At 42.6% G+C, this 25816-nt stretch overlaps 65 non-coding genes across 65 annotated transcripts; all 65 read right to left on the reverse strand.

The window, feature by feature from the left end:
- Positions 1-311: 311 nt before the first annotated feature.
- Positions 312-393, reverse strand: Trnal-aag (transfer RNA leucine (anticodon AAG)). Its single transcript has one exon. It is a non-coding gene; the product is annotated as a tRNA-Leu (tRNA).
- Positions 394-602: 209 nt separating this feature from the next.
- Positions 603-684, reverse strand: Trnal-aag (transfer RNA leucine (anticodon AAG)). The gene has a single exon. It is a non-coding gene; the product is annotated as a tRNA-Leu (tRNA).
- A 209-nt stretch (positions 685-893) lies between these two features.
- Positions 894-975, reverse strand: Trnal-aag (transfer RNA leucine (anticodon AAG)). Its single transcript has one exon. It is a non-coding gene; the product is annotated as a tRNA-Leu (tRNA).
- Positions 976-1184: 209 nt separating this feature from the next.
- Positions 1185-1266, reverse strand: Trnal-aag (transfer RNA leucine (anticodon AAG)). Its single transcript has one exon. It is a non-coding gene; the product is annotated as a tRNA-Leu (tRNA).
- Positions 1267-1475: 209 nt separating this feature from the next.
- Trnal-aag (transfer RNA leucine (anticodon AAG)) lies at positions 1476-1557 on the reverse strand. The gene has a single exon. It is a non-coding gene; the product is annotated as a tRNA-Leu (tRNA).
- Positions 1558-2057: 500 nt separating this feature from the next.
- On the reverse strand, positions 2058-2139 carry Trnal-aag (transfer RNA leucine (anticodon AAG)). Its single transcript has one exon. It is a non-coding gene; the product is annotated as a tRNA-Leu (tRNA).
- A 209-nt stretch (positions 2140-2348) lies between these two features.
- Positions 2349-2430, reverse strand: Trnal-aag (transfer RNA leucine (anticodon AAG)). The gene has a single exon. It is a non-coding gene; the product is annotated as a tRNA-Leu (tRNA).
- Positions 2431-2639: 209 nt separating this feature from the next.
- Trnal-aag (transfer RNA leucine (anticodon AAG)) lies at positions 2640-2721 on the reverse strand. The gene has a single exon. It is a non-coding gene; the product is annotated as a tRNA-Leu (tRNA).
- Positions 2722-2930: 209 nt separating this feature from the next.
- On the reverse strand, positions 2931-3012 carry Trnal-aag (transfer RNA leucine (anticodon AAG)). Its single transcript has one exon. It is a non-coding gene; the product is annotated as a tRNA-Leu (tRNA).
- Positions 3013-3803: 791 nt separating this feature from the next.
- On the reverse strand, positions 3804-3885 carry Trnal-aag (transfer RNA leucine (anticodon AAG)). The gene has a single exon. It is a non-coding gene; the product is annotated as a tRNA-Leu (tRNA).
- Positions 3886-4094: 209 nt separating this feature from the next.
- Trnal-aag (transfer RNA leucine (anticodon AAG)) lies at positions 4095-4176 on the reverse strand. The gene has a single exon. It is a non-coding gene; the product is annotated as a tRNA-Leu (tRNA).
- A 209-nt stretch (positions 4177-4385) lies between these two features.
- Trnal-aag (transfer RNA leucine (anticodon AAG)) lies at positions 4386-4467 on the reverse strand. The gene has a single exon. It is a non-coding gene; the product is annotated as a tRNA-Leu (tRNA).
- Positions 4468-5258: 791 nt separating this feature from the next.
- Trnal-aag (transfer RNA leucine (anticodon AAG)) lies at positions 5259-5340 on the reverse strand. Its single transcript has one exon. It is a non-coding gene; the product is annotated as a tRNA-Leu (tRNA).
- A 500-nt stretch (positions 5341-5840) lies between these two features.
- Positions 5841-5922, reverse strand: Trnal-aag (transfer RNA leucine (anticodon AAG)). The gene has a single exon. It is a non-coding gene; the product is annotated as a tRNA-Leu (tRNA).
- A 500-nt stretch (positions 5923-6422) lies between these two features.
- Trnal-aag (transfer RNA leucine (anticodon AAG)) lies at positions 6423-6504 on the reverse strand. The gene has a single exon. It is a non-coding gene; the product is annotated as a tRNA-Leu (tRNA).
- Positions 6505-7004: 500 nt separating this feature from the next.
- Positions 7005-7086, reverse strand: Trnal-aag (transfer RNA leucine (anticodon AAG)). The gene has a single exon. It is a non-coding gene; the product is annotated as a tRNA-Leu (tRNA).
- Positions 7087-7586: 500 nt separating this feature from the next.
- On the reverse strand, positions 7587-7668 carry Trnal-aag (transfer RNA leucine (anticodon AAG)). Its single transcript has one exon. It is a non-coding gene; the product is annotated as a tRNA-Leu (tRNA).
- A 209-nt stretch (positions 7669-7877) lies between these two features.
- On the reverse strand, positions 7878-7959 carry Trnal-aag (transfer RNA leucine (anticodon AAG)). Its single transcript has one exon. It is a non-coding gene; the product is annotated as a tRNA-Leu (tRNA).
- Positions 7960-8168: 209 nt separating this feature from the next.
- Positions 8169-8250, reverse strand: Trnal-aag (transfer RNA leucine (anticodon AAG)). Its single transcript has one exon. It is a non-coding gene; the product is annotated as a tRNA-Leu (tRNA).
- A 500-nt stretch (positions 8251-8750) lies between these two features.
- Trnal-aag (transfer RNA leucine (anticodon AAG)) lies at positions 8751-8832 on the reverse strand. The gene has a single exon. It is a non-coding gene; the product is annotated as a tRNA-Leu (tRNA).
- Positions 8833-9041: 209 nt separating this feature from the next.
- On the reverse strand, positions 9042-9123 carry Trnal-aag (transfer RNA leucine (anticodon AAG)). Its single transcript has one exon. It is a non-coding gene; the product is annotated as a tRNA-Leu (tRNA).
- Positions 9124-9623: 500 nt separating this feature from the next.
- Positions 9624-9705, reverse strand: Trnal-aag (transfer RNA leucine (anticodon AAG)). Its single transcript has one exon. It is a non-coding gene; the product is annotated as a tRNA-Leu (tRNA).
- A 209-nt stretch (positions 9706-9914) lies between these two features.
- Trnal-aag (transfer RNA leucine (anticodon AAG)) lies at positions 9915-9996 on the reverse strand. The gene has a single exon. It is a non-coding gene; the product is annotated as a tRNA-Leu (tRNA).
- A 209-nt stretch (positions 9997-10205) lies between these two features.
- Trnal-aag (transfer RNA leucine (anticodon AAG)) lies at positions 10206-10287 on the reverse strand. The gene has a single exon. It is a non-coding gene; the product is annotated as a tRNA-Leu (tRNA).
- A 209-nt stretch (positions 10288-10496) lies between these two features.
- On the reverse strand, positions 10497-10578 carry Trnal-aag (transfer RNA leucine (anticodon AAG)). The gene has a single exon. It is a non-coding gene; the product is annotated as a tRNA-Leu (tRNA).
- Positions 10579-11078: 500 nt separating this feature from the next.
- Trnal-aag (transfer RNA leucine (anticodon AAG)) lies at positions 11079-11160 on the reverse strand. The gene has a single exon. It is a non-coding gene; the product is annotated as a tRNA-Leu (tRNA).
- Positions 11161-11369: 209 nt separating this feature from the next.
- On the reverse strand, positions 11370-11451 carry Trnal-aag (transfer RNA leucine (anticodon AAG)). Its single transcript has one exon. It is a non-coding gene; the product is annotated as a tRNA-Leu (tRNA).
- Positions 11452-11660: 209 nt separating this feature from the next.
- Positions 11661-11742, reverse strand: Trnal-aag (transfer RNA leucine (anticodon AAG)). Its single transcript has one exon. It is a non-coding gene; the product is annotated as a tRNA-Leu (tRNA).
- A 209-nt stretch (positions 11743-11951) lies between these two features.
- Trnal-aag (transfer RNA leucine (anticodon AAG)) lies at positions 11952-12033 on the reverse strand. The gene has a single exon. It is a non-coding gene; the product is annotated as a tRNA-Leu (tRNA).
- Positions 12034-12242: 209 nt separating this feature from the next.
- Positions 12243-12324, reverse strand: Trnal-aag (transfer RNA leucine (anticodon AAG)). The gene has a single exon. It is a non-coding gene; the product is annotated as a tRNA-Leu (tRNA).
- Positions 12325-12533: 209 nt separating this feature from the next.
- Positions 12534-12615, reverse strand: Trnal-aag (transfer RNA leucine (anticodon AAG)). Its single transcript has one exon. It is a non-coding gene; the product is annotated as a tRNA-Leu (tRNA).
- Positions 12616-13102: 487 nt separating this feature from the next.
- On the reverse strand, positions 13103-13184 carry Trnal-aag (transfer RNA leucine (anticodon AAG)). Its single transcript has one exon. It is a non-coding gene; the product is annotated as a tRNA-Leu (tRNA).
- Positions 13185-13393: 209 nt separating this feature from the next.
- On the reverse strand, positions 13394-13475 carry Trnal-aag (transfer RNA leucine (anticodon AAG)). Its single transcript has one exon. It is a non-coding gene; the product is annotated as a tRNA-Leu (tRNA).
- A 793-nt stretch (positions 13476-14268) lies between these two features.
- On the reverse strand, positions 14269-14350 carry Trnal-aag (transfer RNA leucine (anticodon AAG)). The gene has a single exon. It is a non-coding gene; the product is annotated as a tRNA-Leu (tRNA).
- A 502-nt stretch (positions 14351-14852) lies between these two features.
- Trnal-aag (transfer RNA leucine (anticodon AAG)) lies at positions 14853-14934 on the reverse strand. Its single transcript has one exon. It is a non-coding gene; the product is annotated as a tRNA-Leu (tRNA).
- Positions 14935-15434: 500 nt separating this feature from the next.
- Trnal-aag (transfer RNA leucine (anticodon AAG)) lies at positions 15435-15516 on the reverse strand. The gene has a single exon. It is a non-coding gene; the product is annotated as a tRNA-Leu (tRNA).
- Positions 15517-15725: 209 nt separating this feature from the next.
- Positions 15726-15807, reverse strand: Trnal-aag (transfer RNA leucine (anticodon AAG)). The gene has a single exon. It is a non-coding gene; the product is annotated as a tRNA-Leu (tRNA).
- A 791-nt stretch (positions 15808-16598) lies between these two features.
- Positions 16599-16680, reverse strand: Trnal-aag (transfer RNA leucine (anticodon AAG)). The gene has a single exon. It is a non-coding gene; the product is annotated as a tRNA-Leu (tRNA).
- A 500-nt stretch (positions 16681-17180) lies between these two features.
- Positions 17181-17262, reverse strand: Trnal-aag (transfer RNA leucine (anticodon AAG)). Its single transcript has one exon. It is a non-coding gene; the product is annotated as a tRNA-Leu (tRNA).
- Positions 17263-17471: 209 nt separating this feature from the next.
- Positions 17472-17553, reverse strand: Trnal-aag (transfer RNA leucine (anticodon AAG)). Its single transcript has one exon. It is a non-coding gene; the product is annotated as a tRNA-Leu (tRNA).
- A 209-nt stretch (positions 17554-17762) lies between these two features.
- Trnal-aag (transfer RNA leucine (anticodon AAG)) lies at positions 17763-17844 on the reverse strand. Its single transcript has one exon. It is a non-coding gene; the product is annotated as a tRNA-Leu (tRNA).
- Positions 17845-18053: 209 nt separating this feature from the next.
- Positions 18054-18135, reverse strand: Trnal-aag (transfer RNA leucine (anticodon AAG)). Its single transcript has one exon. It is a non-coding gene; the product is annotated as a tRNA-Leu (tRNA).
- Positions 18136-18344: 209 nt separating this feature from the next.
- Positions 18345-18426, reverse strand: Trnal-aag (transfer RNA leucine (anticodon AAG)). The gene has a single exon. It is a non-coding gene; the product is annotated as a tRNA-Leu (tRNA).
- A 500-nt stretch (positions 18427-18926) lies between these two features.
- On the reverse strand, positions 18927-19008 carry Trnal-aag (transfer RNA leucine (anticodon AAG)). Its single transcript has one exon. It is a non-coding gene; the product is annotated as a tRNA-Leu (tRNA).
- Positions 19009-19217: 209 nt separating this feature from the next.
- Trnal-aag (transfer RNA leucine (anticodon AAG)) lies at positions 19218-19299 on the reverse strand. Its single transcript has one exon. It is a non-coding gene; the product is annotated as a tRNA-Leu (tRNA).
- Positions 19300-19508: 209 nt separating this feature from the next.
- On the reverse strand, positions 19509-19590 carry Trnal-aag (transfer RNA leucine (anticodon AAG)). The gene has a single exon. It is a non-coding gene; the product is annotated as a tRNA-Leu (tRNA).
- Positions 19591-19799: 209 nt separating this feature from the next.
- Trnal-aag (transfer RNA leucine (anticodon AAG)) lies at positions 19800-19881 on the reverse strand. The gene has a single exon. It is a non-coding gene; the product is annotated as a tRNA-Leu (tRNA).
- A 209-nt stretch (positions 19882-20090) lies between these two features.
- On the reverse strand, positions 20091-20172 carry Trnal-aag (transfer RNA leucine (anticodon AAG)). The gene has a single exon. It is a non-coding gene; the product is annotated as a tRNA-Leu (tRNA).
- A 209-nt stretch (positions 20173-20381) lies between these two features.
- Positions 20382-20463, reverse strand: Trnal-aag (transfer RNA leucine (anticodon AAG)). Its single transcript has one exon. It is a non-coding gene; the product is annotated as a tRNA-Leu (tRNA).
- Positions 20464-20672: 209 nt separating this feature from the next.
- Positions 20673-20754, reverse strand: Trnal-aag (transfer RNA leucine (anticodon AAG)). Its single transcript has one exon. It is a non-coding gene; the product is annotated as a tRNA-Leu (tRNA).
- Positions 20755-20963: 209 nt separating this feature from the next.
- On the reverse strand, positions 20964-21045 carry Trnal-aag (transfer RNA leucine (anticodon AAG)). Its single transcript has one exon. It is a non-coding gene; the product is annotated as a tRNA-Leu (tRNA).
- A 209-nt stretch (positions 21046-21254) lies between these two features.
- On the reverse strand, positions 21255-21336 carry Trnal-aag (transfer RNA leucine (anticodon AAG)). Its single transcript has one exon. It is a non-coding gene; the product is annotated as a tRNA-Leu (tRNA).
- Positions 21337-21836: 500 nt separating this feature from the next.
- Trnal-aag (transfer RNA leucine (anticodon AAG)) lies at positions 21837-21918 on the reverse strand. Its single transcript has one exon. It is a non-coding gene; the product is annotated as a tRNA-Leu (tRNA).
- A 209-nt stretch (positions 21919-22127) lies between these two features.
- On the reverse strand, positions 22128-22209 carry Trnal-aag (transfer RNA leucine (anticodon AAG)). Its single transcript has one exon. It is a non-coding gene; the product is annotated as a tRNA-Leu (tRNA).
- Positions 22210-22418: 209 nt separating this feature from the next.
- On the reverse strand, positions 22419-22500 carry Trnal-aag (transfer RNA leucine (anticodon AAG)). Its single transcript has one exon. It is a non-coding gene; the product is annotated as a tRNA-Leu (tRNA).
- A 209-nt stretch (positions 22501-22709) lies between these two features.
- Trnal-aag (transfer RNA leucine (anticodon AAG)) lies at positions 22710-22791 on the reverse strand. The gene has a single exon. It is a non-coding gene; the product is annotated as a tRNA-Leu (tRNA).
- A 209-nt stretch (positions 22792-23000) lies between these two features.
- On the reverse strand, positions 23001-23082 carry Trnal-aag (transfer RNA leucine (anticodon AAG)). Its single transcript has one exon. It is a non-coding gene; the product is annotated as a tRNA-Leu (tRNA).
- Positions 23083-23291: 209 nt separating this feature from the next.
- On the reverse strand, positions 23292-23373 carry Trnal-aag (transfer RNA leucine (anticodon AAG)). Its single transcript has one exon. It is a non-coding gene; the product is annotated as a tRNA-Leu (tRNA).
- A 209-nt stretch (positions 23374-23582) lies between these two features.
- Trnal-aag (transfer RNA leucine (anticodon AAG)) lies at positions 23583-23664 on the reverse strand. The gene has a single exon. It is a non-coding gene; the product is annotated as a tRNA-Leu (tRNA).
- A 209-nt stretch (positions 23665-23873) lies between these two features.
- Trnal-aag (transfer RNA leucine (anticodon AAG)) lies at positions 23874-23955 on the reverse strand. Its single transcript has one exon. It is a non-coding gene; the product is annotated as a tRNA-Leu (tRNA).
- A 209-nt stretch (positions 23956-24164) lies between these two features.
- Positions 24165-24246, reverse strand: Trnal-aag (transfer RNA leucine (anticodon AAG)). The gene has a single exon. It is a non-coding gene; the product is annotated as a tRNA-Leu (tRNA).
- Positions 24247-24455: 209 nt separating this feature from the next.
- On the reverse strand, positions 24456-24537 carry Trnal-aag (transfer RNA leucine (anticodon AAG)). The gene has a single exon. It is a non-coding gene; the product is annotated as a tRNA-Leu (tRNA).
- A 209-nt stretch (positions 24538-24746) lies between these two features.
- On the reverse strand, positions 24747-24828 carry Trnal-aag (transfer RNA leucine (anticodon AAG)). Its single transcript has one exon. It is a non-coding gene; the product is annotated as a tRNA-Leu (tRNA).
- Positions 24829-25037: 209 nt separating this feature from the next.
- On the reverse strand, positions 25038-25119 carry Trnal-aag (transfer RNA leucine (anticodon AAG)). The gene has a single exon. It is a non-coding gene; the product is annotated as a tRNA-Leu (tRNA).
- Positions 25120-25619: 500 nt separating this feature from the next.
- On the reverse strand, positions 25620-25701 carry Trnal-aag (transfer RNA leucine (anticodon AAG)). Its single transcript has one exon. It is a non-coding gene; the product is annotated as a tRNA-Leu (tRNA).
- Positions 25702-25816: the final 115 nt, after the last annotated feature.

The following is a 25816-nucleotide window of genomic DNA, read 5'->3' on the forward strand; positions in this document are numbered from 1 at the left end:
TCTTAAGGAAAAGAGAGTAATGGGAGCGGTGGGATTCGAACCCACGATTCCGAAGAGACTGGTGCCTTCAACCAGCGCCTTAGACCGCTCGGCCACGCTACCACCTTTAGGCAATCTCAGCATCCAAATATACCATAAAAGTTCAATTCTGCATTAGATCATCTCATAAAAACTGATTTCTTTAAAAAATGATACATGAGGAAAAGTGCAACCAACTCACATTTTATGTAGATAAATCCATTTTGCTTTAGTTCGTTTTCACTACCTACGGAAAGCCGTCTTTCAAGCCTCTCTTAAGCAAAAGAGAGGAATGGCAGCGGTGGGATTCGAACCCACGCCTGCGAAGAGACTGGTGCCTTAAACCAGCGCCTTAGACCGCTCGGCCACGCTACCACGTTTAGGCAGTCTCAGCATCCAAATATACCATAAAAGTTTAATTCTGTATTAGATCATCTCATAAAAACTGATTTCTTTAAAAAATGATACATGAGGAAAACTGCAACCAACTCACATTTTATGTAGATAAATCCATTTTGCTTTAGTTCGTTTTCACTACCTACGGAAAGCCGTCTTTCAAGCCTCTCTTAAGAAAAAGAGAGGAATGGCAGCGGTAGGATTCGAACCCACGCCTCCGAAGAGACTGGTGCCTTAAACCAGCGCCTTAGACCGCTCGGCCACGCTACCACGTTTAGGCAATCTCAGCATCCAAATATACCATAAAAGTTTAATTCTGCATTAGAACATCTCATAAAAACTGATTTCTTAAAAAAATGATACATGAGGAAAAGTGCAACCAACTCACATTTTATGTAGATAAATCCATTTTGCTTTAGTTCGTTTTCACTACCTATGGAAAGCCATCTTTCAAGCCTCTCTTAAGCAAAAGAGAGGAATGGCAGCGGTGGGATTCGAACCCACGCCTCCGAAGAGACTGGTGCCTTGAACCAGCGCCTTAGACCGCTCGGCCACGCTACCACATTTAGGCAATCTCAGCATCCAAATATACCATAAAAGTTTAATTCTGCTTTAGAACATCTCATAAAAACTGATTTCTTAAAAAAATGATACATGAGGAAAAGTGCAACCAACTCACATTTTATGTAGATAAATCCATTTTGCTTTAGTTCGTTTTCACTACCTACGGAAAGCCGTCTTTCAAGCCTCTCTTAAGCAAAAGAGAGGAATGGCAGCGGTGGGATTCGAACCCACGCCTCCGAAGAGACTGGTGCCTTAAACCAGCGCCTTAGACCGCTCGGCCACGCTACCACGTTTAGGCAATCTCAGCATCCAAATATACCATAAAAGTTCAATTCTGCATTAGAACATCGCATAAAAACTGATTTCTTAAAAAAATGATACATGAGGAAAAGTGCAACCAACTCACATTTTATGTAGATAAATCCATTTTGCTTTAGTTCGTTTTCACTACCTACGGAAAGCCGTCTTTCAAGCCTCTCTTAAGCAAAAGAGAGGAATCGCAGCGGTGGGATTCGAACCCACGCCTCCGAAGAGACTGGTGCCTTAAACCAGCGCCTTAGACCGCTCGGCCACGCTACCACGTTTAGGCAATCTCAGCATCCAAATATACCATAAAAGTTCAATTCTGCATTAGAACATCGCATAAAAACTGATTTCTTAAAAAAATGATACATGAGGAAAAGTGCAACCAACTCACATTTTATGTAGATAAATCCATTTTGCTTTAGTTCGTTTTCACTACCTACGGAAAGCCGTCTTTCAAGCCTCTCTTAAGCAAAAGAGAGGAATCGCAGCGGTGGGATTCGAACCCACGCCTCCGAAGAGACTGGTGCCTTAAACCAGCGCCTTAGACCGCTCGGGCACGCTACCACGTTTAGGCAATCTCAGCATCCAAATATACCATAAAAGTTCAATTCTGCATTAGAACATCGCATAAAAACTGATTTCTTCAAAAAAAGATACATGAGGAAAAGTGCAACCAACTCACATTTTATGTAGATAAATCCATTTTGCTTTAGTTCGTTTTCACTACCTACGGAAAGCCGTCTTTCAAGCCTCTCTTAAGCAAAAGAGAGGAATGGCAGCGGTGGGATTCGAACCCACGCCTCCGAAGAGACTGGTGCCTTAAACCAGCGCCTTAGACCGCTCGGCCACGCTACCACGTTTAGGCAATCTCAGCATCCAAATATACTATAAAAGTTTAATTCTGCATTAGAACATCTCATAAAAACTGATTTCTTAAAAAAATGATACATGAGGAAAAGTGCAACCATCTCACATTTTATGTAGATAAATCCATTTTGCTTTAGTTCGTTTTCACTACCTATGGAAAGCCGTCTTTCAAGCCTCTCTTAAGCAAAAGAGAGGAATGGCAGCGGTGGGATTCGAACCCACGCCTCCGAAGAGTCTGGTGCCTTAAACCAGCGCCTTAGACCGCTCGGCCACGCTACCACGTTTAAGCAATCTCAGCATCCAAATATACCATTAAAGTTTAATTCTGCTTTAGAACATCTCATAAAAACTGATTTCTTAAAAAAATGATACATGAGGAAAAGTGCAACCAACTCACATTTTATGTAGATAAATCCATTTTGCTTTAGTTCGTTTTCACTACCTACGGAAAGCCGTCTTTCAAGCCTCTCTTAAGCAAAAGAGAGGAATGGCAGCGGTGGGATTCGAACCCACGCCTCCGAAGAGACTGGTGCCTTAAACCAGCGCCTTAGACCGTTCGGCCACGCTACCACGTTTGGGCAATCTCAGCATCCAAATATACCATAAAAGTTCAATTCTGCATTAGAACATCGCATAAAAACTGATTTCTTAAAAAAATGATACATAAGGAAAAGTGCAACCAACTCACATTTTATGTAGATAAATCCATTTTGCTTTAGTTCGTTTTCACTACCTACGGAAAGCCGTCTTTCAAGCCTCTCTTAAGCAAAAGAGAGGAATGGCAGCGGTGAGATTCGAACCCACGCCTCCGAAGAGACTGGTGCCTTAAACCAGCGCCTTAGACCGCTCGGCCACGCTACCACGTTTAGGCAATCTCAGCATCCAAATATACCATAAAAGTTCAATTCTGCATTAGAACATCGCATAAAAACTGATTTCTTAAAAAAATGATACATGAGGAAAAGTGCAACCAACTCACATTTTATGTAGATAAATCCATTTTGCTTTAGTTCGTTTTCACTACCTACGGAAAGCCGTCTTTCAAGCCTCTCTTAAGCAAAAGAGAGGAATCGCAGCGGTGGGATTCGAACCCACGCCTCCGAAGAGACTGGTGCCTTAAACCAGCGCCTTAGACCGCTCGGGCACGCTACCACGTTTAGGCAATCTCAGCATCCAAATATACCATAAAAGTTCAATTCTGCATTAGAACATCGCATAAAAACTGATTTCTTCAAAAAAAGATACATGAGGAAAAGTGCAACCAACTCACATTTTATGTAGATGGGTCCACGTTTCTTTAGTTCGTTTTCCCTACCTACGGAAAGTCGTCTTTCATGCCTGTCTTAAGGAAAAGAGAGGAATGGGAGCGGTGGGATTCGAACCCACGATTCCGAAGAGACTGGTGCCTTCAACCAGCGCCTTAGACCGCTCGGCCACGCTACCACCTTTAGGCAATCTCAGCATCCAAATATACCATAAAAGTTCAATTCTGCATTAGATCATCTCATAAAAACTGATTTCTTTAAAAAATGATACATGAGGAAAAGTGCAACCAACTCACATTTTATGTAGATAAATCCATTTTGCTTTAGTTCGTTTTCACTACCTACGGAAAGCCGTCTTTCAAGCCTCTCTTAAGCAAAAGAGAGGAATGGCAGCGGTGGGATTCGAACCCACGCCTGCGAAGAGACTGGTGCCTTAAACCAGAGCCTTAGACCGCTCGGCCACGCTACCACGTTTAGGCAATCTCAGCATCCAAATATACCATAAAAGTTCAATTCTGCATTAGAACATCGCATAAAAACTGATTTCTTAAAAAAATGATACATGAGGAAAAGTGCAACCAACTCACATTTTATGTAGATAAATCCATTTTGCTTTAGTTCGTTTTCACTACCTACGGAAAGCCGTCTTTCAAGCCTCTCTTAAGCAAAAGAGAGGAATGGCAGCGGTGGGATTCGAACCCACGCCTCCGAAGAGACTGGTGCCTTAAACCAGCGCCTTAGACCGCTCGGGCACACTACCACGTTTAGGCAATCTCAGCATCCAAATATACCATAAAAGTTTAATTCTGCATTAGATCATCTCATAAAAACTGATTTCTTAAAAAAATGATTCATGAGGAAAAGTGCAACCAACTCACATTTTATGTAGATAAATCCATTTTGCTTTAGTTCGTTTTCACTACCTACGGAAAGCCGTCTTTCAAGCCTCTCTTAAGCAAAAGAGAGGAATGGCAGCGGTGGGATTCGAACCCACGCCTCCGAAGAGACTGGTGCCTTAAACCAGCGCCTTAGACCGCTCGGCCACGCTACCACGTTTAGGCAATCTCAGCATCCAAATATACCATAAAAGTTCAATTCTGCATTAGAACATCGCATAAAAACTGATTTCTTAAAAAAATGATACATGAGGAAAAGTGCAACCAACTCACATTTTATGTAGATAAATCCATTTTGCTTTAGTTCGTTTTCACTACCTACGGAAAGCCGTCTTTCAAGCCTCTCTTAAGCAAAAGAGAGGAATCGCAGCGGTGGGATTCGAACCCACGCCTCCGAAGAGACTGGTGCCTTAAACCAGCGCCTTAGACCGCTCGGGCACGCTACCACGTTTAGGCAATCTCAGCATCCAAATATACCATAAAAGTTCAATTCTGCATTAGAACATCGCATAAAAACTGATTTCTTCAAAAAAAGATACATGAGGAAAATTGCAACCAACTCACATTTTATGTAGATGGGTCCACGTTTCTTTAGTTCGTTTTCCCTACCTACGGAAAGTCGTCTTTCATGCCTGTCTTAAGGAAAAGAGAGGAATGGGAGCGGTGGGATTCGAACCCACGATTCCGAAGAGACTGGTGCCTTCAACCAGCGCCTTAGACCGCTCGGCCACGCTACCACCTTTAGGCAATCTCAGCATCCAAATATACCATAAAAGTTCAATTCTGCATTAGATCATCTCATAAAAACTGATTTCTTTAAAAAATGATACATGAGGAAAAGTGCAACCAACTCACATTTTATGTAGATAAATCCATTTTGCTTTAGTTCGTTTTCACTACCTACGGAAAGCCGTCTTTCAAGCCTCTCTTAAGCAAAAGAGAGGAATGGCAGCGGTGGGATTCGAACCCACGCCTCCGAAGAGACTGGTGCCTTAAACCAGCGCCTTAGACCGCTCGGGCACGCTACCACGTTTAGGCAATCTCAGCATCCAAATATACCATAAAAGTTCAATTCTGCATTAGAACATCGCTTAAAAACTGATTTCTTCAAAAATAGATACATGAGGAAAAGTGCAACCAACTCACATTTTATATAGATGGGTCCACGTTTCTTTAGTTCGTTTTCCCTACCTACGGAAAGTCGTCTTTCATGCCTGTCTTAAGGAAAAGAGAGTAATGGGAGCGGTGGGATTCGAACCCACGATTCCGAAGAGACTGGTGCCTTCAACCAGCGCCTTAGACCGCTCGGCCACGCTACCACCTTTAGGCAATCTCAGCATCCAAATATACCATAAAAGTTCAATTCTGCATTAGATCATCTCATAAAAACTGATTTCTTTAAAAAATGATACATGAGGAAAAGTGCAACCAACTCACATTTTATGTAGATAAATCCATTTTGCTTTAGTTCGTTTTCACTACCTACGGAAAGCCGTCTTTCAAGCCTCTCTTAAGCAAAAGAGAGGAATGGCAGCGGTGGGATTCGAACCCACGCCTCCGAAGAGACTGGTGCCTTAAACCAGCGCCTTAGACCGCTCGGCCACGCTACCACGTTTAGGCAATCTCAGCATCCAAATATACCATAAAAGTTCAATTCTGCATTAGAACATCGCATAAAAACTGATTTCTTAAAAAAATGATACATGAGGAAAAGTGCAACCAACTCACATTTTATGTAGATGGGTCCACGTTTCTTTAGTTCGTTTTCCCTACCTACGGAAAGTCGTCTTTCATGCCTGTCTTAAGGAAAAGAGAGGAATGGGAGCGGTGGGATTCGAACCCACGATTCCGAAGAGACTGGTGCCTTCAACCAGCGCCTTAGACCGCTCGGCCACGCTACCACGTTTAGGCAATCTCAGCATCCAAATATACCATAAAAGTTCAATTCTGCATTAGAACATAGCATAAAAACTGATTTCTTAAAAAAATGATACATGAGGAAAAGTGCAACCAACTCACATTTTATGTAGATAAATCCATTTTGCTTTAGTTCGTTTTCACTACCTACGGAAAGCCGTCTTTCAAGCCTCTCTTAAGCAAAAGAGAGGAATGGCAGCGGTGGGATTCGAACCCACGCCTCCGAAGAGACTGGTGCCTTAAACCAGCGCCTTAGACCGCTCGGGCACGCTACCACGTTTAGGCAATCTCAGCATCCAAATATACCATAAAAGTTCAATTCTGCATTAGAAAACCGCATAAAAACTGATTTCTTCAAAAATAGATACATGAGGAAAAGTGCAACCAACTCACATTTTATGTAGATGGGTCCACGTTTCTTTAGTTCGTTTTCCCTACCTACGGAAAGTCGTCTTTCATGCCTGTCTTAAGGAAAAGAGAGTAATGGGAGCGGTGGGATTCGAACCCACGATTCCGAAGAGACTGGTGCCTTCAACCAGCGCCTTAGACCGCTCGGCCACGCTACCACCTTTAGGCAATCTCAGCATCCAAATATACCATAAAAGTTCAATTCTGCATTAGAACATCGCATAAAAACTGATTTCTTAAAAAAATGATACATGAGGAAAAGTCTAACCAACTCACATTTTATGTAGATAAATCCATTTTGCTTTAGTTCGTTTTCACTACCTACGGAAAGCCGTCTTTCAAGCCTCTCTTAAGCAAAAGAGAGGAATCGCAGCGGTGGGATTCGAACCCACGCCTCCGAAGAGACTGGTGCCTTAAACCAGCGCCTTAGACCGCTCGGCCACGCTACCACGTTTAGGCAATCTCAGCATCCAAATATACCATAAAAGTTCAATTCTGCATTAGAACATCGCATAAAAACTGATTTCTTAAAAAAATGATACATGAGGAAAAGTGCAACCAACTCACATTTTATGTAGATAAATCCATTTTGCTTTAGTTCGTTTTCACTACCTACGGAAAGCCGTCTTTCAAGCCTCTCTTAAGCAAAAGAGAGGAATCGCAGCGGTGGGATTCGAACCCACGCCTCCGAAGAGACTGGTGCCTTAAACCAGCGCCTTAGACCGCTCGGGCACGCTACCACGTTTAGGCAATCTCAGCATCCAAATATACCATAAAAGTTCAATTCTGCATTAGAACATCGCATAAAAACTGATTTCTTCAAAAAAAGATACATGAGGAAAAGTGCAACCAACTCACATTTTATGTAGATGGGTCCACGTTTCTTTAGTTCGTTTTCCCTACCTACGGAAAGTCGTCTTTCATGCCTCTCTTAAGGAAAAGAGAGGAATGGGAGCGGTGGGATTCGAACCCACGCCTCCGAAGAGACTGGTGCCTTCAACCAGCGCCTTAGACCGCTCGGCCACGCTACCACCTTTAGGCAATCTCAGCATCCAAATATACCATAAAAGTTCAATTCTGCATTAGATCATCTCATAAAAACTGATTTCTTTAAAAAATGATAAATGAGGAAAAGTGCAACCAACTCACATTTTATGTAGATAAATCCATTTTGCTTTAGTTCGTTTTCACTACCTACGGAAAGCCGTCTTTCAAGCCTCTCTTAAGCAAAAGAGAGGAATGGCAGCGGTGGGATTCGAACCCACGCCTCCGAAGAGACTGGTGCCTTAAACCAGCGCCTTAGACCGCTCGGCCACGCTACCACGTTTAGGCAATCTCAGCATCCAAATATACCATAAAAGTTCAATTCTGCATTAGAACATCGCATAAAAACTGATTTCTTAAAAAAATGATACATGAGGAAAAGTGCAACCAACTCACATTTTATGTAGATAAATCCATTTTGCTTTAGTTCGTTTTCACTACCTACGGAAAGCCGTCTTTCAAGCCTCTCTTAAGCAAAAGAGAGGAATGGCAGCGGTGGGATTCGAACCCACGCCTCCGAAGAGACTGGTGCCTTAAACCAGCGCCTTAGACCGCTCGGGCACGCTACCACGTTTAGGCAATCTCAGCATCCAAATATACCATAAAAGTTCAATTCTGCATTAGAACATCGCATAAAAACTGATTTCTTCAAAAATAGATACATGAGGAAAAGTGCAACCAACTCACATTTTATGTAGATGGGTCCACGTTTCTTTAGTTCGTTTTCCCTACCTACGGAAAGTCGTCTTTCATGCCTGTCTTAAGGAAAAGAGAGGAATGGGAGCGGTGGGATTCGAACCCACGATTCCGAAGAGACTGGTGCCTTCAACCAGCGCCTTAGACCGCTCGGCCACGCTACCACCTTTAGGCAATCTCAGCATCCAAATATACCATAAAAGTTCAATTCTGCATTAGATCATCTCATAAAAACTGATTTCTTTAAAAAATGATACATGAGGAAAAGTGCAACCAACTCACATTTTATGTAGATAAATCCATTTTGCTTTAGTTCGTTTTCACTACCTACGGAAAGCCGTCTTTCAAGCCTCTCTTAAGCAAAAGAGAGGAATGGCAGCGGTGGGATTCGAACCCACGCCTGCGAAGAGACTGGTGCCTTAAACCAGCGCCTTAGACCGCTCGGCCACGCTACCACGTTTAGGCAATCTCAGCATCCAAATATACCATAAAAGTTCAATTCTGCATTAGAACATCGCATAAAAACTGATTTCTTAAAAAAATGATACATGAGGAAAAGTGCAACCAACTCACATTTTATGTAGATAAATCCATTTTGCTTTAGTTCGTTTTCACTACCTACGGAAAGCCGTCTTTCAAGCCTCTCTTAAGCAAAAGAGAGGAATCGCAGCGGTGGGATTCGAACCCACGCCTCCGAAGAGACTGGTGCCTTAAACCAGCGCCTTAGACCGCTCGGCCACGCTACCACGTTTAGGCAATCTCAGCATCCAAATATACCATAAAAGTTCAATTCTGCATTAGAACATCGCATAAAAACTGATTTCTTAAAAAAATGATACATGAGGAAAAGTGCAACCAACTCACATTTTATGTAGATAAATCCATTTTGCTTTAGTTCGTTTTCACTACCTACGGAAAGCCGTCTTTCAAGCCTCTCTTAAGCAAAAGAGAGGAATCGCAGCGGTGGGATTCGAACCCACGCCTCCGAAGAGACTGGTGCCTTAAACCAGCGCCTTAGACCGCTCGGGCACGCTACCACGTTTAGGCAATCTCAGCATCCAAATATACCATAAAAGTTCAATTCTGCATTAGAACATCGCATAAAAACTGATTTCTTCAAAAAAAGATACATGAGGAAAAGTGCAACCAACTCACATTTTATGTAGATGGGTCCACGTTTCTTTAGTTCGTTTTCCCTACCTACGGAAAGTCGTCTTTCATGCCTCTCTTAAGGAAAAGAGAGGAATGGGAGCGGTGGGATTCGAACCCACGCCTCCGAAGAGACTGGTGCCTTCAACCAGCGCCTTAGACCGCTCGGCCACGCTACCACCTTTAGGCAATCTCAGCATCCAAATATACCATAAAAGTTCAATTCTGCATTAGATCATCTCATAAAAACTGATTTCTTTAAAAAATGATAAATGAGGAAAAGTGCAACCAACTCACATTTTATGTAGATAAATCCATTTTGCTTTAGTTCGTTTTCACTACCTACGGAAAGCCGTCTTTCAAGCCTCTCTTAAGCAAAAGAGAGGAATGGCAGCGGTGGGATTCGAACCCACGCCTCCGAAGAGACTGGTGCCTTAAACCAGCGCCTTAGATCGCTCGGCCACGCTACCACGTTTAGGCAATCTCAGCATCCAAATATACCATAAAAGTTTAATTCTGTATTAGATCATCTCATAAAAATTGATTTCTTTAAAAAATGATACATGAGGAAAAGTGCAACCAACTCACATTTTATGTAGATAAATCCATTTTGCTTTAGTTCGTTTTCACTACCTACGGAAAGCCGTCTTTCAAGCCTCTCTTAAGCAAAAGAGAGGAATGGCAGCGGTGGGATTCGAACCCACGCCTCCGAAGAGACTGGTGCCTTAAACCAGCGCCTTAGACCGCTCGGCCACGCTACCACGTTTAGGCAATCTCAGCATCCAAATATACCATAAAAGTTCAATTCTGCATTAGAACATAGCATAAAAACTGATTTCTTAAAAAAATGATACATGAGGAAAAGTGCAACCAACTCACATTTTATGTAGATAAATCCATTTTGCTTTAGTTCGTTTTCACTACCTACGGAAAGCCGTCTTTCAAGCCTCTCTTAAGCAAAAGAGAGGAATCGCAGCGGTGGGATTCGAACCCACGCCTCCGAAGAGACTGGTGCCTTAAACCAGCGCCTTAGACCGCTCGGCCACGCTACCACGTTTAGGCAATCTCAGCATCCAAATATACCATAAAAGTTCAATTCTGCATTAGAACATCGCATAAAAACTGATTTCTTAAAAAAATGATACATGAGGAAAAGTGCAACCAACTCACATTTTATGTAGATAAATCCATTTTGCTTTAGTTCGTTTTCACTACCTACGGAAAGCCGTCTTTCAAGCCTCTCTTAAGCAAAAGAGAGGAATCGCAGCGGTGGGATTCGAACCCACGCCTCCGAAGAGACTGGTGCCTTAAACCAGCGCCTTAGACCGCTCGGGCACGCTACCACGTTTAGGCAATCTCAGCATCCAAATATACCATAAAAGTTCAATTCTGCATTAGAACATCGCATAAAAACTGATTTCTTCAAAAAAAGATACATGAGGAAAAGTGCAACCAACTCACATTTTATGTAGATGGGTCCACGTTTCTTTAGTTCGTTTTCCCTACCTACGGAAAGTCGTCTTTCATGCCTCTCTTAAGGAAAAGAGAGGAATGGGAGCGGTGGGATTCGAACCCACGCCTCCGAAGAGACTGGTGCCTTCAACCAGCGCCTTAGACCGCTCGGCCACGCTACCACCTTTAGGCAATCTCAGCATCCAAATATACCATAAAAGTTCAATTCTGCATTAGAACATAGCATAAAAACTGATTTCTTAAAAAAATGATACATGAGGAAAAGTGCAACCAACTCACATTTTATGTAGATAAATCCATTTTGCTTTAGTTCGTTTTCACTACCTACGGAAAGCCGTCTTTCAAGCCTCTCTTAAGCAAAAGAGAGGAATCGCAGCGGTGGGATTCGAACCCACGCCTCCGAAGAGACTGGTGCCTTAAACCAGCGCCTTAGACCGCTCGGCCACGCTACCACGTTTAGGCAATCTCAGCATCCAAATATACCATAAAAGTTCAATTCTGCATTAGAACATCGCATAAAAACTGATTTCTTAAAAAAATGATACATGAGGAAAAGTGCAACCAACTCACATTTTATGTAGATAAATCCATTTTGCTTTAGTTCGTTTTCACTACCTACGGAAAGCCGTCTTTCAAGCCTCTCTTAAGCAAAAGAGAGGAATGGCAGCGGTGGGATTCGAACCCACGCCTCCGAAGAGACTGGTGCCTTAAACCAGCGCCTTAGATCGCTCGGCCACGCTACCACGTTTAGGCAATCTCAGCATCCAAATATACCATAAAAGTTTAATTCTGTATTAGATCATCTCATAAAAACTGATTTCTTTAAAAAATGATACATGAGGAAAAGTGCAACCAACTCACATTTTATGTAGATAAATCCATTTTGCTTTAGTTCGTTTTCACTACCTACGGAAAGCCGTCTTTCAAGCCTCTCTTAAGCAAAAGAGAGGAATGGCAGCGGTGGGATTCGAACCCACGCCTCCGAAGAGACTGGTGCCTTAAACCAGCGCCTTAGACCGCTCGGCCACGCTACCACGTTTAGGCAATCTCAGCATCCAAATATACCATAAAAGTTCAATTCTGCATTAGAACATAGCATAAAAACTGATTTCTTAAAAAAATGATACATGAGGAAAAGTGCAACCAACTCACATTTTATGTAGATAAATCCATTTTGCTTTAGTTCGTTTTCACTACCTACGGAAAGTCGTCTTTCATGCCTCTCTTAAGGAAAAGAGAGGAATGGGAGCGGTGGGATTCGAACCCACGCCTCCGAAGAGACTGGTGCCTTCAACCAGCGCCTTAGACCGCTCGGCCACGCTACCACCTTTAGGCAATCTCAGCATCCAAATATACCATAAAAGTTCAATTCTGCATTAGAACATAGCATAAAAACTGATTTCTTAAAAAAATGATACATGAGGAAAAGTGCAACCAACTCACATTTTATGTAGATAAATCCATTTTGCTTTAGTTCGTTTTCACTACCTACGGAAAGCCGTCTTTCAAGCCTCTCTTAAGCAAAAGAGAGGAATCGCAGCGGTGGGATTCGAACCCACGCCTCCGAAGAGACTGGTGCCTTAAACCAGCGCCTTAGACCGCTCGGCCACGCTACCACGTTTAGGCAATCTCAGCATCCAAATATACCATAAAAGTTCAATTCTGCATTAGAACATCGCATAAAAACTGATTTCTTAAAAAAATGATACATGAGGAAAAGTGCAACCAACTCACATTTTATGTAGATAAATCCATTTTGCTTTAGTTCGTTTTCACTACCTACGGAAAGCCGTCTTTCAAGCCTCTCTTAAGCAAAAGAGAGGAATCGCAGCGGTGGGATTCGAACCCACGCCTCCGAAGAGACTGGTGCCTTAGACCGCTCGGGCACGCTACCACGTTTAGGCAATCTCAGCATCCAAATATACCATAAAAGTTCAATTCTGCATTAGAACATCGCATAAAAACTGATTTCTTAAAAAAAAGATACATGAGGAAAAGTGCAACCAACTCACATTTTATGTAGATGGGTCCACGTTTCTTTAGTTCGTTTTCCCTACCTACGGAAAGTCGTCTTTCATGCCTCTCTTAAGGAAAAGAGAGGAATGGGAGCGGTGGGATTCGAACCCACGCCTCCGAAGAGACTGGTGCCTTCAACCAGCGCCTTAGACCGCTCGGCCACGCTACCACCTTTAGGCAATCTCAGCATCCAAATATACCATAAAAGTTCAATTCTGCATTAGAACATAGCATAAAAACTGATTTCTTAAAAAAATGATACATGAGGAAAAGTGCAACCAACTCACATTTTATGTAGATAAATCCATTTTGCTTTAGTTCGTTTTCACTACCTACGGAAAGCCGTCTTTCAAGCCTCTCTTAAGCAAAAGAGAGGAATCGCAGCGGTGGGATTCGAACCCACGCCTCCGAAGAGACTGGTGCCTTAAACCAGCGCCTTAGACCGCTCGGCCACGCTACCACGTTTAGGCAATCTCAGCATCCAAATATACCATAAAAGTTCAATTCTGCATTAGAACATCGCATAAAAACTGATTTCTTAAAAAAATGATACATGAGGAAAAGTGCAACCAACTCACATTTTATGTAGATAAATCCATTTTGCTTTAGTTCGTTTTCACTACCTACGGAAAGCCGTCTTTCAAGCCTCTCTTAAGCAAAAGAGAGGAATCGCAGCGGTGGGATTCGAACCCACGCCTCCGAAGAGACTGGTGCCTTAAACCAGCGCCTTAGACCGCTCGGGCACGCTACCACGTTTAGGCAATCTCAGCATCCAAATATACCATAAAAGTTCAATTCTGCATTAGAACATCGCATAAAAACTGATTTCTTCAAAAAAAGATACATGAGGAAAAGTGACAAACCAACTCACATTTTATGTAGATGGGTCCACGTTTCTTTAGTTCGTTTTCCCTACCTACGGAAAGTCGTCTTTCATGCCTCTCTTAAGGAAAAGAGAGGAATGGGAGCGGTGGGATTCGAACCCACGCCTCCGAAGAGACTGGTGCCTTCAACCAGCGCCATAGACCGCTCGGCCACGCTACCACCTTTAGGCAATCTCAGCATCCAAATATACCATAAAAGTTCAATTCTGCATTAGATCATCTCATAAAAACTGATTTCTTTAAAAAATGATACATGAGGAAAAGTGCAACCAACTCACATTTTATGTAGATAAATCCATTTTGCTTTAGTTCGTTTTCACTACCTACGGAAAGCCGTCTTTCAAGCCTCTCTTAAGCAAAAGAGAGGAATGGCAGCGGTGGGATTCGAACCCACGCCTCCGAAGAGACTGGTGCCTTAAACCAGCGCCTTAGACCGCTCGGCCACGCTACCACGTTTAGGCAATCTCAGCATCCAAATATACCATAAAAGTTCAATTCTGCATTAGAACATCGCATAAAAACTGATTTCTTCAAAAAAAGATACATGAGGAAAAGTGACAAACCAACTCACATTTTATGTAGATGGGTCCACGTTTCTTTAGTTCGTTTTCCCTACCTACGGAAAGTCGTCTTTCATGCCTCTCTTAAGGAAAAGAGAGGAATGGGAGCGGTGGGATTCGAACCCACGCCTCCGAAGAGACTGGTGCCTTCAACCAGCGCCATAGACCGCTCGGCCACGCTACCACCTTTAGGCAATCTCAGCATCCAAATATACCATAAAAGTTCAATTCTGCATTAGATCATCTCATAAAAACTGATTTCTTTAAAAAATGATACATGAGGAAAAGTGCAACCAACTCACATTTTATGTAGATAAATCCATTTTGCTTTAGTTCGTTTTCACTACCTACGGAAAGCCGTCTTTCAAGCCTCTCTTAAGCAAAAGAGAGGAATGGCAGCGGTGGGATTCGAACCCACGCCTCCGAAGAGACTGGTGCCTTAAACCAGCGCCTTAGACCGCTCGGCCACGCTACCACGTTTAGGCAATCTCAGCATCCAAATATACCTTAAAAGTTTAATTCTGCATTAGAACATCTCATAAAAACTGATTTCTTAAAAAAATGATACATGAGGAAAAGTGCAACCAACTCACATTTTATGTAGATAAATCCATTTTGCTTTAGTTCGTTTTCACTACATATGGAAAGCCGTCTTTCAAGCCTCTCTTAAGCAAAAGAGAGGAATGGCAGCGGTGGGATTCGAACGCACGCCTCCGAAGAGACTGGCGCCTTAAACCAGCGCCTTAGACTGCTCGGCCACGCTACCACGTTTAGGCAATCTCAGCATCCAAATATACCATAAAAGTTTAATTCTGCATTAGAACATCTCATAAAAACTGATTTCTTAAAAAAATGATACATGAGGAAAAGTGCAACCAACTCACATTTTATGTAGATAAATCCATTTTGCTTTAGTTCGTTTTCACTACCTATGGAAAGCCATCTTTCAAGCCTCTCTTAAGCAAAAGAGAGGAATGGCAGCGGTGGGATTCGAACCCACGCCTCCGAAGAGACTGGTGCCTTAAACCAGCGCCTTAGACCGCTCGGCCACGCTACCACATTTAGGCAATCTCAGCATCCAAATATACCATAAAAGTTTAATTCTGCTTTAGAACATCTCATAAAAACTGATTTCTTAAAAAAATGATACATGAGGAAAAGTGCAACCAACTCACATTTTATGCAGATAAATCCATTTTGCTTTAGTTCGTTTTCACTACCTACGGAAAGCCGTCTTTCAAGCCTCTCTTAAGCAAAAGAGAGGAATGGCAGCGGTGGGATTCGAACCCACGCCTCCGAAGAGACTGGTGCCTTAAATCAGCGCCTTAGACCGTTCGGCCACGCTACCACGTTTAGGCAATCTCAGCATCCAAATATACCATAAAAGTTCAATTCTGCATTAGAACATCGCATAAAAACTGATTTCTTAAAAAAATGATACATGAGGAAAAGTGCAACCAACTCACATTTTATGTAGATAAATCCATTTTGCTTTAGTTCGTTTTCACTACCTACGGAAAGCCGTCTTTCAAGCCTCTCTTAAGCAAAAGAGAGGAATCGCAGCGGTGGGATTCGAACCCACGCCTCCGAAGAGACTGGTGCCTTAAACCAGCGCCTTAGACCGCTCGGGCACGCTACCACGTTTAGGCAATCTCAGCATCCAAATATACCATAAAAGTTCAATTCTGCATTAGAACATCGCATAAAAACTGATTTCTTCAAAAAAAGATACATGAGGAAAAGTGCAACCAACTCACATTTTATGTAGATGGGTCCACGTTTCTTTAGTTCGTTTTCCCTACCTACGGAAAGTCGTCTTTCATGCCTGTCTTAAGGAAAAGAGAGGAATGGGAGCGGTGGGATTCGAACCCACGATTCCGAAGAGACTGGTGCCTTCAACCAGCGCCTTAGACCGCTCGGCCACGCTACCACCTTTAGGCAATCTCAGCATCCAAATATACCATAAAAGTTCAATTCTGCATTAGATCATCTCATAAAAACTGATTTCTTTAAAAAATGATACATGAGGAAAAGTGCAACCAACTCACATTTTATGTAGATAAATCCATTTTGCTTTAGTTCGTTTTCACTACCTACGGAAAGCCGTCTTTCAAGCCTCTCTTAAGCAAAAGAGAGGAATGGCAGCGGTGGGATTCGAACCCACGCCTGCGAAGAGACTGGTGCCTTAAACCAGCGCCTTAGACCGCTCGGCCACGCTACCACGTTTAGGCAATCTCAGCATCCAAATATACCATAAAAGTTCAATTCTGCATTAGAACATCGCATAAAAACTGATTTCTTAAAAAAATGATACATGAGGAAAAGTGCAACCAACTCACATTTTATGTAGATAAATCCATTTTGCTTTAGTTCGTTTTCACTACCTACGGAAAGCCGTCTTTCAAGCCTCTCTTAAGCAAAAGAGAGGAATCGCAGCGGTGGGATTCGAACCCACGCCTCCGAAGAGACTGGTGCCTTAAACCAGCGCCTTAGACCGCTCGGGCACGCTACCACGTTTAGGCAATCTCAGCATCCAAATATACCATAAAAGTTCAATTCTGCATTAGAACATCGCATAAAAACTGATTTCTTCAAAAAAAGATACATGAGGAAAAGCGCAACCAACTCACATTTTATGTAGATGGGTCCACGTTTCTTTAGTTCGTTTTCCCTACCTACGGAAAGTCGTCTTTCATGCCTCTCTTAAGGAAAAGAGAGGAATGGGAGCGGTGGGATTCGAACCCACGCCTCCGAAGAGACTGGTGCCTTAAACCAGCGCCTTAGATCGCTCGGCCACGCTACCACGTTTAGGCAATCTCAGCATCCAAATATACCATAAAAGTTTAATTCTGTATTAGATCATCTCATAAAAACTGATTTCTTTAAAAAATGATACATGAGGAAAAGTGCAACCAACTCACATTTTATGTAGATAAATCCATTTTGCTTTAGTTCGTTTTCACTACCTACGGAAAGCCGTCTTTCAAGCCTCTCTTAAGCAAAAGAGAGGAATGGCAGCGGTGGGATTCGAACCCACGCCTCCGAAGAGACTGGTGCCTTAAACCAGCGCCTTAGACCGCTCGGCCACGCTACCACGTTTAGGCAATCTCAGCATCCAAATATACCATAAAAGTTTAATTCTGCATTAGAACATCTCATAAAAACTGATTTCTTAAAAAAATGATACATGAGGAAAAGTGCAACCAACTCACATTTTATGTAGATAAATCCATTTTGCTTTAGTTCGTTTTCACTACCTATGGAAAGCCGTCTTTCAAGCCTCTCTTAAGCAAAAGAGAGGAATGGCAGCGGTGGGATTCGAACGCACGCCTCCGAAGAGACTGGCGCCTTAAACCAGCGCCTTAGACCGCTCGGCCACGCTACCACGTTTAGGCAATCTCAGCATCCAAATATACCATAAAAGTTTAATTCTGCATTAGAACATCTCATAAAAACTGATTTCTTAAAAAAATGATACATGAGGAAAAGTGCAACCAACTCACATTTTATGTAGATAAATCCATTTTGCTTTAGTTCGTTTTCACTACCTACGGAAAGCCGTCTTTCAAGCCTCTCTTAAGCAAAAGAGAGGAATGGCAGCGGTGGGATTCGAACCCACGCCTCCGAAGAGACTGGTGCCTTAAACCAGCGCCTTAGACCGTTCGGCCACGCTACCACGTTTAGGCAATCTCAGCATCCAAATATACCATAAAAGTTCAATTCTGCATTAGAACATCGCATAAAAACTGATTTCTTAAAAAAATGATACATGAGGAAAAGTGCAACCAACTCACATTTTATGTAGATAAATCCATTTTGCTTTAGTTCGTTTTCACTACCTACGGAAAGCCGTCTTTCAAGCCTCTCTTAAGCAAAAGAGAGGAATCGCAGCGGTGGGATTCGAACCCACGCCTCCGAAGAGACTGGTGCCTTAAACCAGCGCCTTAGACCGCTCGGCCACGCTACCACGTTTATGCAATCTCAGCATCCAAATATACCATAAAAGTTCAATTCTGCATTAGAACATCGCATAAAAACTGATTTCTTAAAAAAATGATACATGAGGAAAAGTGCAACCAACTCACATTTTATGTAGATAAATCCATTTTGCTTTAGTTCGTTTTCACTACCTACGGAAAGCCGTCTTTCAAGCCTCTCTTAAGCAAAAGAGAGGAATCGCAGCGGTGGGATTCGAACCCACGCCTCCGAAGAGACTGGTGCCTTAAACCAGCGCCTTAGACCGCTCGGGCACGCTACCACGTTTAGGCAATCTCAGCATCCAAATATACCATAAAAGTTCAATTCTGCATTAGAACATCGCATAAAAACTGATTTCTTCAAAAAAAGATACATGAGGAAAAGTGCAACCAACTCACATTTTATGTAGATGGGTCCACGTTTCTTTAGTTCGTTTTCCCTACCTACGGAAAGTCGTCTTTCATGCCTCTCTTAAGGAAAAGAGAGGAATGGGAGCGGTGGGATTCGAACCCACGCCTCCGAAGAGACTGGTGCCTTCAACCAGCGCCTTAGACCGCTCGGCCACGCTACCACCTTTAGGCAATCTCAGCATCCAAATATACCATAAAAGTTCAATTCTGCATTAGATCATCTCATAAAAACTGATTTCTTTAAAAAATGATACATGAGGAAAAGTGCAACCAACTCACATTTTATGTAGATAAATCCATTTTGCTTTAGTTCGTTTTCACTACCTACGGAAAGCCGTCTTTCAAGCCTCTCTTAAGCAAAAGAGAGGAATGGCAGCGGTGGGATTCGAACCCACGCCTGCGAAGAGACTGGTGCCTTAAACCAGCGCCTTAGACCGCTCGGCCACGCTACCACGTTTAGGCAATCTCAGCATCCAAATATACCATAAAAGTTCAATTCTGCATTAGAACATCGCATAAAAACTGATTTCTTAAAAAAATGATACATGAGGAAAAGTGCAACCAACTCACATTTTATGTAGATAAATCCATTTTGCTTTAGTTCGTTTTCACTACCTACGGAAAGCCGTCTTTCAAGCCTCTCTTAAGCAAAAGAGAGGAATGGCAGCGGTGGGATTCGAACCCACGCCTCCGAAGAGACTGGTGCCTTAAACCAGCGCCTTAGATCGCTCGGCCACGCTACCACGTTTAGGCAATCTCAGCATCCAAATATACCATAAAAGTTTAATTCTGTATTAGATCATCTCATAAAAACTGATTTCTTTAAAAAATGATACATGAGGAAAAGTGCAACCAACTCACATTTTATGTAGATAAATCCATTTTGCTTTAGTTCGTTTTCACTACCTACGGAAAGCCGTCTTTCAAGCCTCTCTTAAGCAAAAGAGAGGAATGGCAGCGGTGGGATTCGAACCCACGCCTCCGAAGAGACTGGTGCCTTAAACCAGCGCCTTAGACCGCTCGGCCACGCTACCACGTTTAGGCAATCTCAGCATCCAAATATACCATAAAAGTTTAATTCTGCATTAGAACATCTCATAAAAACTGATTTCTTAAAAAAATGATACATGAGGAAAAGTGCAACCAACTCACATTTTATGTAGATAAATCCATTTTGCTTTAGTTCGTTTTCACTACCTACGGAAAGCCGTCTTTCAAGCCTCTCTTAAGCAAAAGAGAGGAATGGCAGCGGTGGGATTCGAACCCACGCCTCCGAAGAGACTGGTGCCTTAAACCAGCGCCTTAGACCGTTCGGCCACGCTACCACGTTTAGGCAATCTCAGCATCCAAATATACCATAAAAGTTCAATTCTGCATTAGAACATCGCATAAAAACTGATTTCTTAAAAAAATGATACATGAGGAAAAGTGCAACCAACTCACATTTTATGTAGATAAATCCATTTTGCTTTAGTTCGTTTTCACTACCTACGGAAAGCCGTCTTTCAAGCCTCTCTTAAGCAAAAGAGAGGAATGGGAGCGGTGGGATTCGAACCCACGCCTCCGAAGAGACTGGTGCCTTAAACCAGCGCCTTAGACCGCTCGGGCACGCTACCACGTTTAGGCAATCTCAGCATCCAAATATACCATAAAAGTTCAATTCTGCATTAGAACATCGCATAAAAACTGATTTCTTCAAAAAAAGATACATGAGGAAAAGTGCAACCAACTCACATTTTATGTAGATGGGTCCACGTTTCTTTAGTTCGTTTTCCCTACCTACGGAAAGTCGTCTTTCATGCCTCTCTTAAGGAAAAGAGAGGAATGGGAGCGGTGGGATTCGAACCCACGCCTCCGAAGAGACTGGTGCCTTCAACCAGCGCCTTAGACCGCTCGGCCACGCTACCACCTTTAGGCAATCTCAGCATCCAAATATACCATAAAAGTTCAATTCTGCATTAGATCATCTCATAAAAACTGATTTCTTTAAAAAATGATACATGAGGAAAAGTGCAACCAACTCACATTTTATGTAGATAAATCCATTTTGCTTTAGTTCGTTTTCACTACCTACGGAAAGCCGTCTTTCAAGCCTCTCTTAAGCAAAAGAGAGGAATGGCAGCGGTGGGATTCGAACCCACGCCTGCGAAGAGACTGGTGCCTTAAACCAGCGCCTTAGACCGCTCGGCCACGCTGCCACGTTTAGGCAATCTCAGCATCCAAATATACCATAAAAGTTCAATTCTGCAATAGAACATCGCATAAAAACTGATTTCTTAAAAAAATGATACATGAGGAAAAGTGCAACCAACTCATATTTTATGTAGATAAATCCATTTTGCTTTAGTTCGTTTTCACTACCTACGGAAAGCCGTCTTTCAAGCCTCTCTTAAACAAAAGAGAGGAATCGCAGCGGTGGGATTCGAACCCACGCCTCCGAAGAGACTGGTGCCTTAAACCAGCGCCTTAGACCGCTCGGCCACGCTACCACGTTTAGGCAATCTCAGCATCCAAATATACCATAAAAGTTCAATTCTGCATTAGAACATCGCATAAAAACTGATTTCTTAAAAAAATGATACATGAGGAAAAGTGCAACCAACTCACATTTTATGTAGATAAATCCATTTTGCTTTAGTTCGTTTTCACTACCTACGGAAAGCCGTCTTTCAAGCCTCTCTTAAGCAAAAGAGAGGAATCGCAGCGGTGGGATTCGAACCCACGCCTCCGAAGAGACTGGTGTCTTAAACCAGCGCCTTAGACCGCTCGGGCACGCTACCACGTTTAGGCAATCTCAGCATCAAAATATACCATAAAAGTTCAATTCTGCATTAGAACATCGCATAAAAACTGATTTCTTCAAAAAAAGATACATGAGGAAAAGTGCAACCAACTCACATTTTATGTAGATGGGTCCACGTTTCTTTAGTTCGTTTTCCCTACCTACGGAAAGTCGTCTTTCATGCCTCTCTTAAGGAAAAGAGAGGAATGGGAGCGGTGGGATTCGAACCCACGCCTCCGAAGAGACTGGTGCCTTCAACCAGCGCCTTAGACCGCTCGGCCACGCTACCACCTTTAGGCAATCTCAGCATCCAAATATACCATAAAAGTTCAATTCTGCATTAGATCATCTCATAAAAACTGATTTCTTTAAAAAATGATACATGAGGAAAAGTGCAACCAACTCACATTTTATGTAGATAAATCCATTTTGCTTTAGTTCGTTTTCACTACCTACGGAAAGCCGTCTTTCAAGCCTCTCTTAAGCAAAAGAGAGGAATGGCAGCGGTGGGATTCGAACCCACGCCTCCGAAGAGACTGGTGCCTTAAACCAGCGCCTTAGATCGCTCGGCCACGCTACCACGTTTAGGCAATCTCAGCATCCAAATATACCATAAAAGTTTAATTCTGTATTAGATCATGTCATAAAAACTGATTTCTTTAAAAAATGATACATGAGGAAAAGTGCAACCAACTCAAATTTTATGTAGATAAATCCATTTTGCTTTAGTTCGTTTTCACTACCTACGGAAAGCCGTCTTTCAAGCCTCTCTTAAGCAAAAGAGAGGAATGGCAGCGGTGGGATTCGAACCCACGCCTCCGAAGAGACTGGTGCCTTAAACCAGCGCCTTAGACCGCTCGGCCACGCTACCACGTTTAGGCAATCTCAGCATCCAAATATACTATAAAAGTTCAATTCTGCATTAGATCATGTCATAAAAACTGATTTCTTAAAAAAAAGATACATGAGGAATAGTGCAACCAACTCAAATTTTATGTGGATGGGTCCACGTTTCTTTAGTTCGTTTTCACTACCTACGGAAAGCCGTCTTTCAAGCCTCTCTTAAGCAAAAGAGAGGAATGGCAGCGGTGGGATTCGAACCCACGCCTCCGAAGAGACTGGTGCCTTAAACCAGCGCCTTAGACCGCTCGGGCACGCTACCACGTTTAGGCAATCTCAGCATCCAAATATACCATAAAAGTTCAATTCTGCATTAGAACATCGCATAAAAACTGATTTCTTAAAAAAATGATACATGAGGAAAAGTGCAACCAACTCACATTTTATGTAGATAAATCCATTTTGCTTTAGTTCGTTTTCACTACCTACGGAAAGCCGTCTTTCAAGCCTCTCTTAAGCAAAAGAGAGGAATGGCAGCGGTGGGATTCGAACCCACGCCTCCGAAGAGACTGGTGCCTTAAACCAGCGCCTTAGACCGCTCGGGCACGCTACCACGTTTAGGCAATCTCAGCATCCAAATATACCATAAAAGTTCAATTCTGCATTAGAACATCGCATAAAAACTGATTTCTTCAAAAAAAGATACATGAGGAAAAGTGCAACCAACTCACATTTTATGTAGATGGGTCCACGTTTCTTTAGTTCGTTTTCCCTACCTACGGAAAGTCGTCTTTCATGCCTCTCTTAAGGAAAAGAGAGGAATGGGAGCGGTGGGATTCGAACCCACGCCTCCGAAGAGACTGGTGCCTTCAACCAGCGCCTTAGACCGCTCGGCCACGCTACCACCTTTAGGCAATCTCAGCATCCAAATATACCATAAAAGTTCAATTCTGCATTAGATCATCTCATAAAAACTGATTTCTTTAAAAAATGATACATGAGGAAAAGTGCAACCAACTCACATTTTATGTAGATAAATCCATTTTGCTTTAGTTCGTTTTCACTACCTACGGAAAGCCGTCTTTCAAGCCTCTCTTAAGCAAAAGAGAGGAATGGCAGCGGTGGGATTCGAACCCACGCCTCCGAAGAGACTGGTGCCTTAAACCAGCGCCTTAGATCGCTCGGCCACGCTACCACGTTTAGGCAATCTCAGCATCCAAATATACCATAAAAGTTTAATTCTGTATTAGATCATCTCATAAAAACTGATTTCTTTAAAAAATGATACATGAGGAAAAGTGCAACCAACTCACATTTTATGTAGATAAATCCATTTTGCTTTAGTTCGTTTTCACTACCTACGGAAAGCCGTCTTTCTAGCCTCTCTTAAGCAAAAGAGAGGAATGGCAGCGGTGGGATTCGAACCCACGCCTCCGAAGAGACTGGTGCCTTAAACCAGCGCCTTAGACCGCTCGGCCACGCTACCACGTTTAGGCAATCTCAGCATCCAAATATACTATAAAAGTTCAATTCTGCATTAGATCATGTCATAAAAACTGATTTCTTAAAAAAAAGATACATGAGGAATAGTGCAACCAACTCAAATTTTATGTGGATGGGTCCACGTTTCTTTAGTTCGTTTTCCCTACCTACGGAAAGTCGTCTTTCATGCCTCTCTTAAGGAAAAGAGAGGAATGGGAGCGGTGGGATTCGAACCCACGCCTCCGAAGAGACTGGTGCCTTCAACCAGCGCCTTAGACCGCTCGGCCACGCTACCACCTTTAGGCAATCTCAGCATCCAAATATACCATAAAAGTTCAATTCTGCATTAGATCATCTCATAAAAACTGATTTCTTTAAAAAATGATACATGAGGAAAAGTGCAACCAACTCACATTTTATGTAGATAAATCCATTTTGCTTTAGTTCGTTTTCACTACCTACGGAAAGCCGTCTTTCAAGCCTCTCTTAAGCAAAAGAGAGGAATGGCAGCGGTGGGATTCGAACCCACGCCTCCGAAGAGACTGGTGCCTTAAACCAGCGCCTTAGATCGCTCGGCCACGCTACCACGTTTAGGCAATCTCAGCATCCAAATATACCATAAAAGTTTAATTCTGTATTAGATCATCTCATAAAAACTGATTTCTTTAAAAAATGATACATGAGGAAAAGTGCAACCAACTCACATTTTATGTAGATAAATCCATTTTGCTTTAGTTCGTTTTCACTACCTACGGAAAGCCGTCTTTCTAGCCTCTCTTAAGCAAAAGAGAGGAATGGCAGCGGTGGGATTCGAACCCACGCCTCCGAAGAGACTGGTGCCTTAAACCAGCGCCTTAGACCGCTCGGCCACGCTACCACGTTTAGGCAATCTCAGCATCCAAATATACTATAAAAGTTCAATTCTGCATTAGATCATGTCATAAAAACTGATTTCTTAAAAAAAAGATACATGAGGAATAGTGCAACCAACTCAAATTTTATGTGGATGGGTCCACGTTTCTTTAGTTCGTTTTCCCTACCTACGGAAAGTCGTCTTTCATGCCTCTCTTAAGGAAAAGAGAGGAATGGGAGCGGTGGGATTCGAACCCACGCCTCCGAAGAGACCGGTGCCTTAAACCAGCGCCTTAGACCGCTCGGCCACGCTACCACGTTTAGGCAATCTCAGCATCCAAATATACCATAAAAGTTCAATTCTGCATTAGAACATCGCATAAAAACTGATTTCTTAAAAAAATGATACATGAGGAAAAGTGCAACCAACCCACATTTCATGTAGATAAATCCATTTTGCTTTAGTTCGTTTTCACTACCTACGGAAAGCCGTCTTTTAAGCCTCTCTTAAGTAAAAGAGAGGAATCGCAGCGGTGGGATTCGAACCCACGCCTCCGAAGAGACTGGTGCCTTAAACCAGCGCCTTAGACCGCTCGGGCACGCTACCACGTTTCGGCAATCTCAGCATCCAAATATACCATAAAAGTTCAATTCTGCATTAGAACATCGCATAAAAACTGATTTCTTAAAAAAAAGATACATGAGGAAAAGTGCAACCAACTCACATTTTATGTAGATGGGTCCACGTTTCTTTAGTTCGTTTTCCATACCTACGGAAAGTCGTCTTTCATGCCTCTCTTAAGGAAAAGAGAGGAATGGGAGCGGTGGGATTCGAACCCACGCCTCCGAAGAGACTGGTGCCTTAAACCAGCGCCTAAGACCGCTCGGCCACGCTACCACGTTTAGGCAATCTCAGCATCCAAATATACCATAAAAGTTCAATTCTGCATTAGAACATCGCATAAAAACTGATTTCTTAAAAAAAAGATACATGAGGAAAAGTGCTACCAACT

This window comes from Argiope bruennichi, chromosome 3 (genome assembly GCF_947563725.1).
Source record: "Argiope bruennichi chromosome 3, qqArgBrue1.1, whole genome shotgun sequence".
In the NCBI taxonomy this organism is placed as follows: Eukaryota; Metazoa; Arthropoda; class Arachnida; order Araneae; family Araneidae; genus Argiope; species Argiope bruennichi.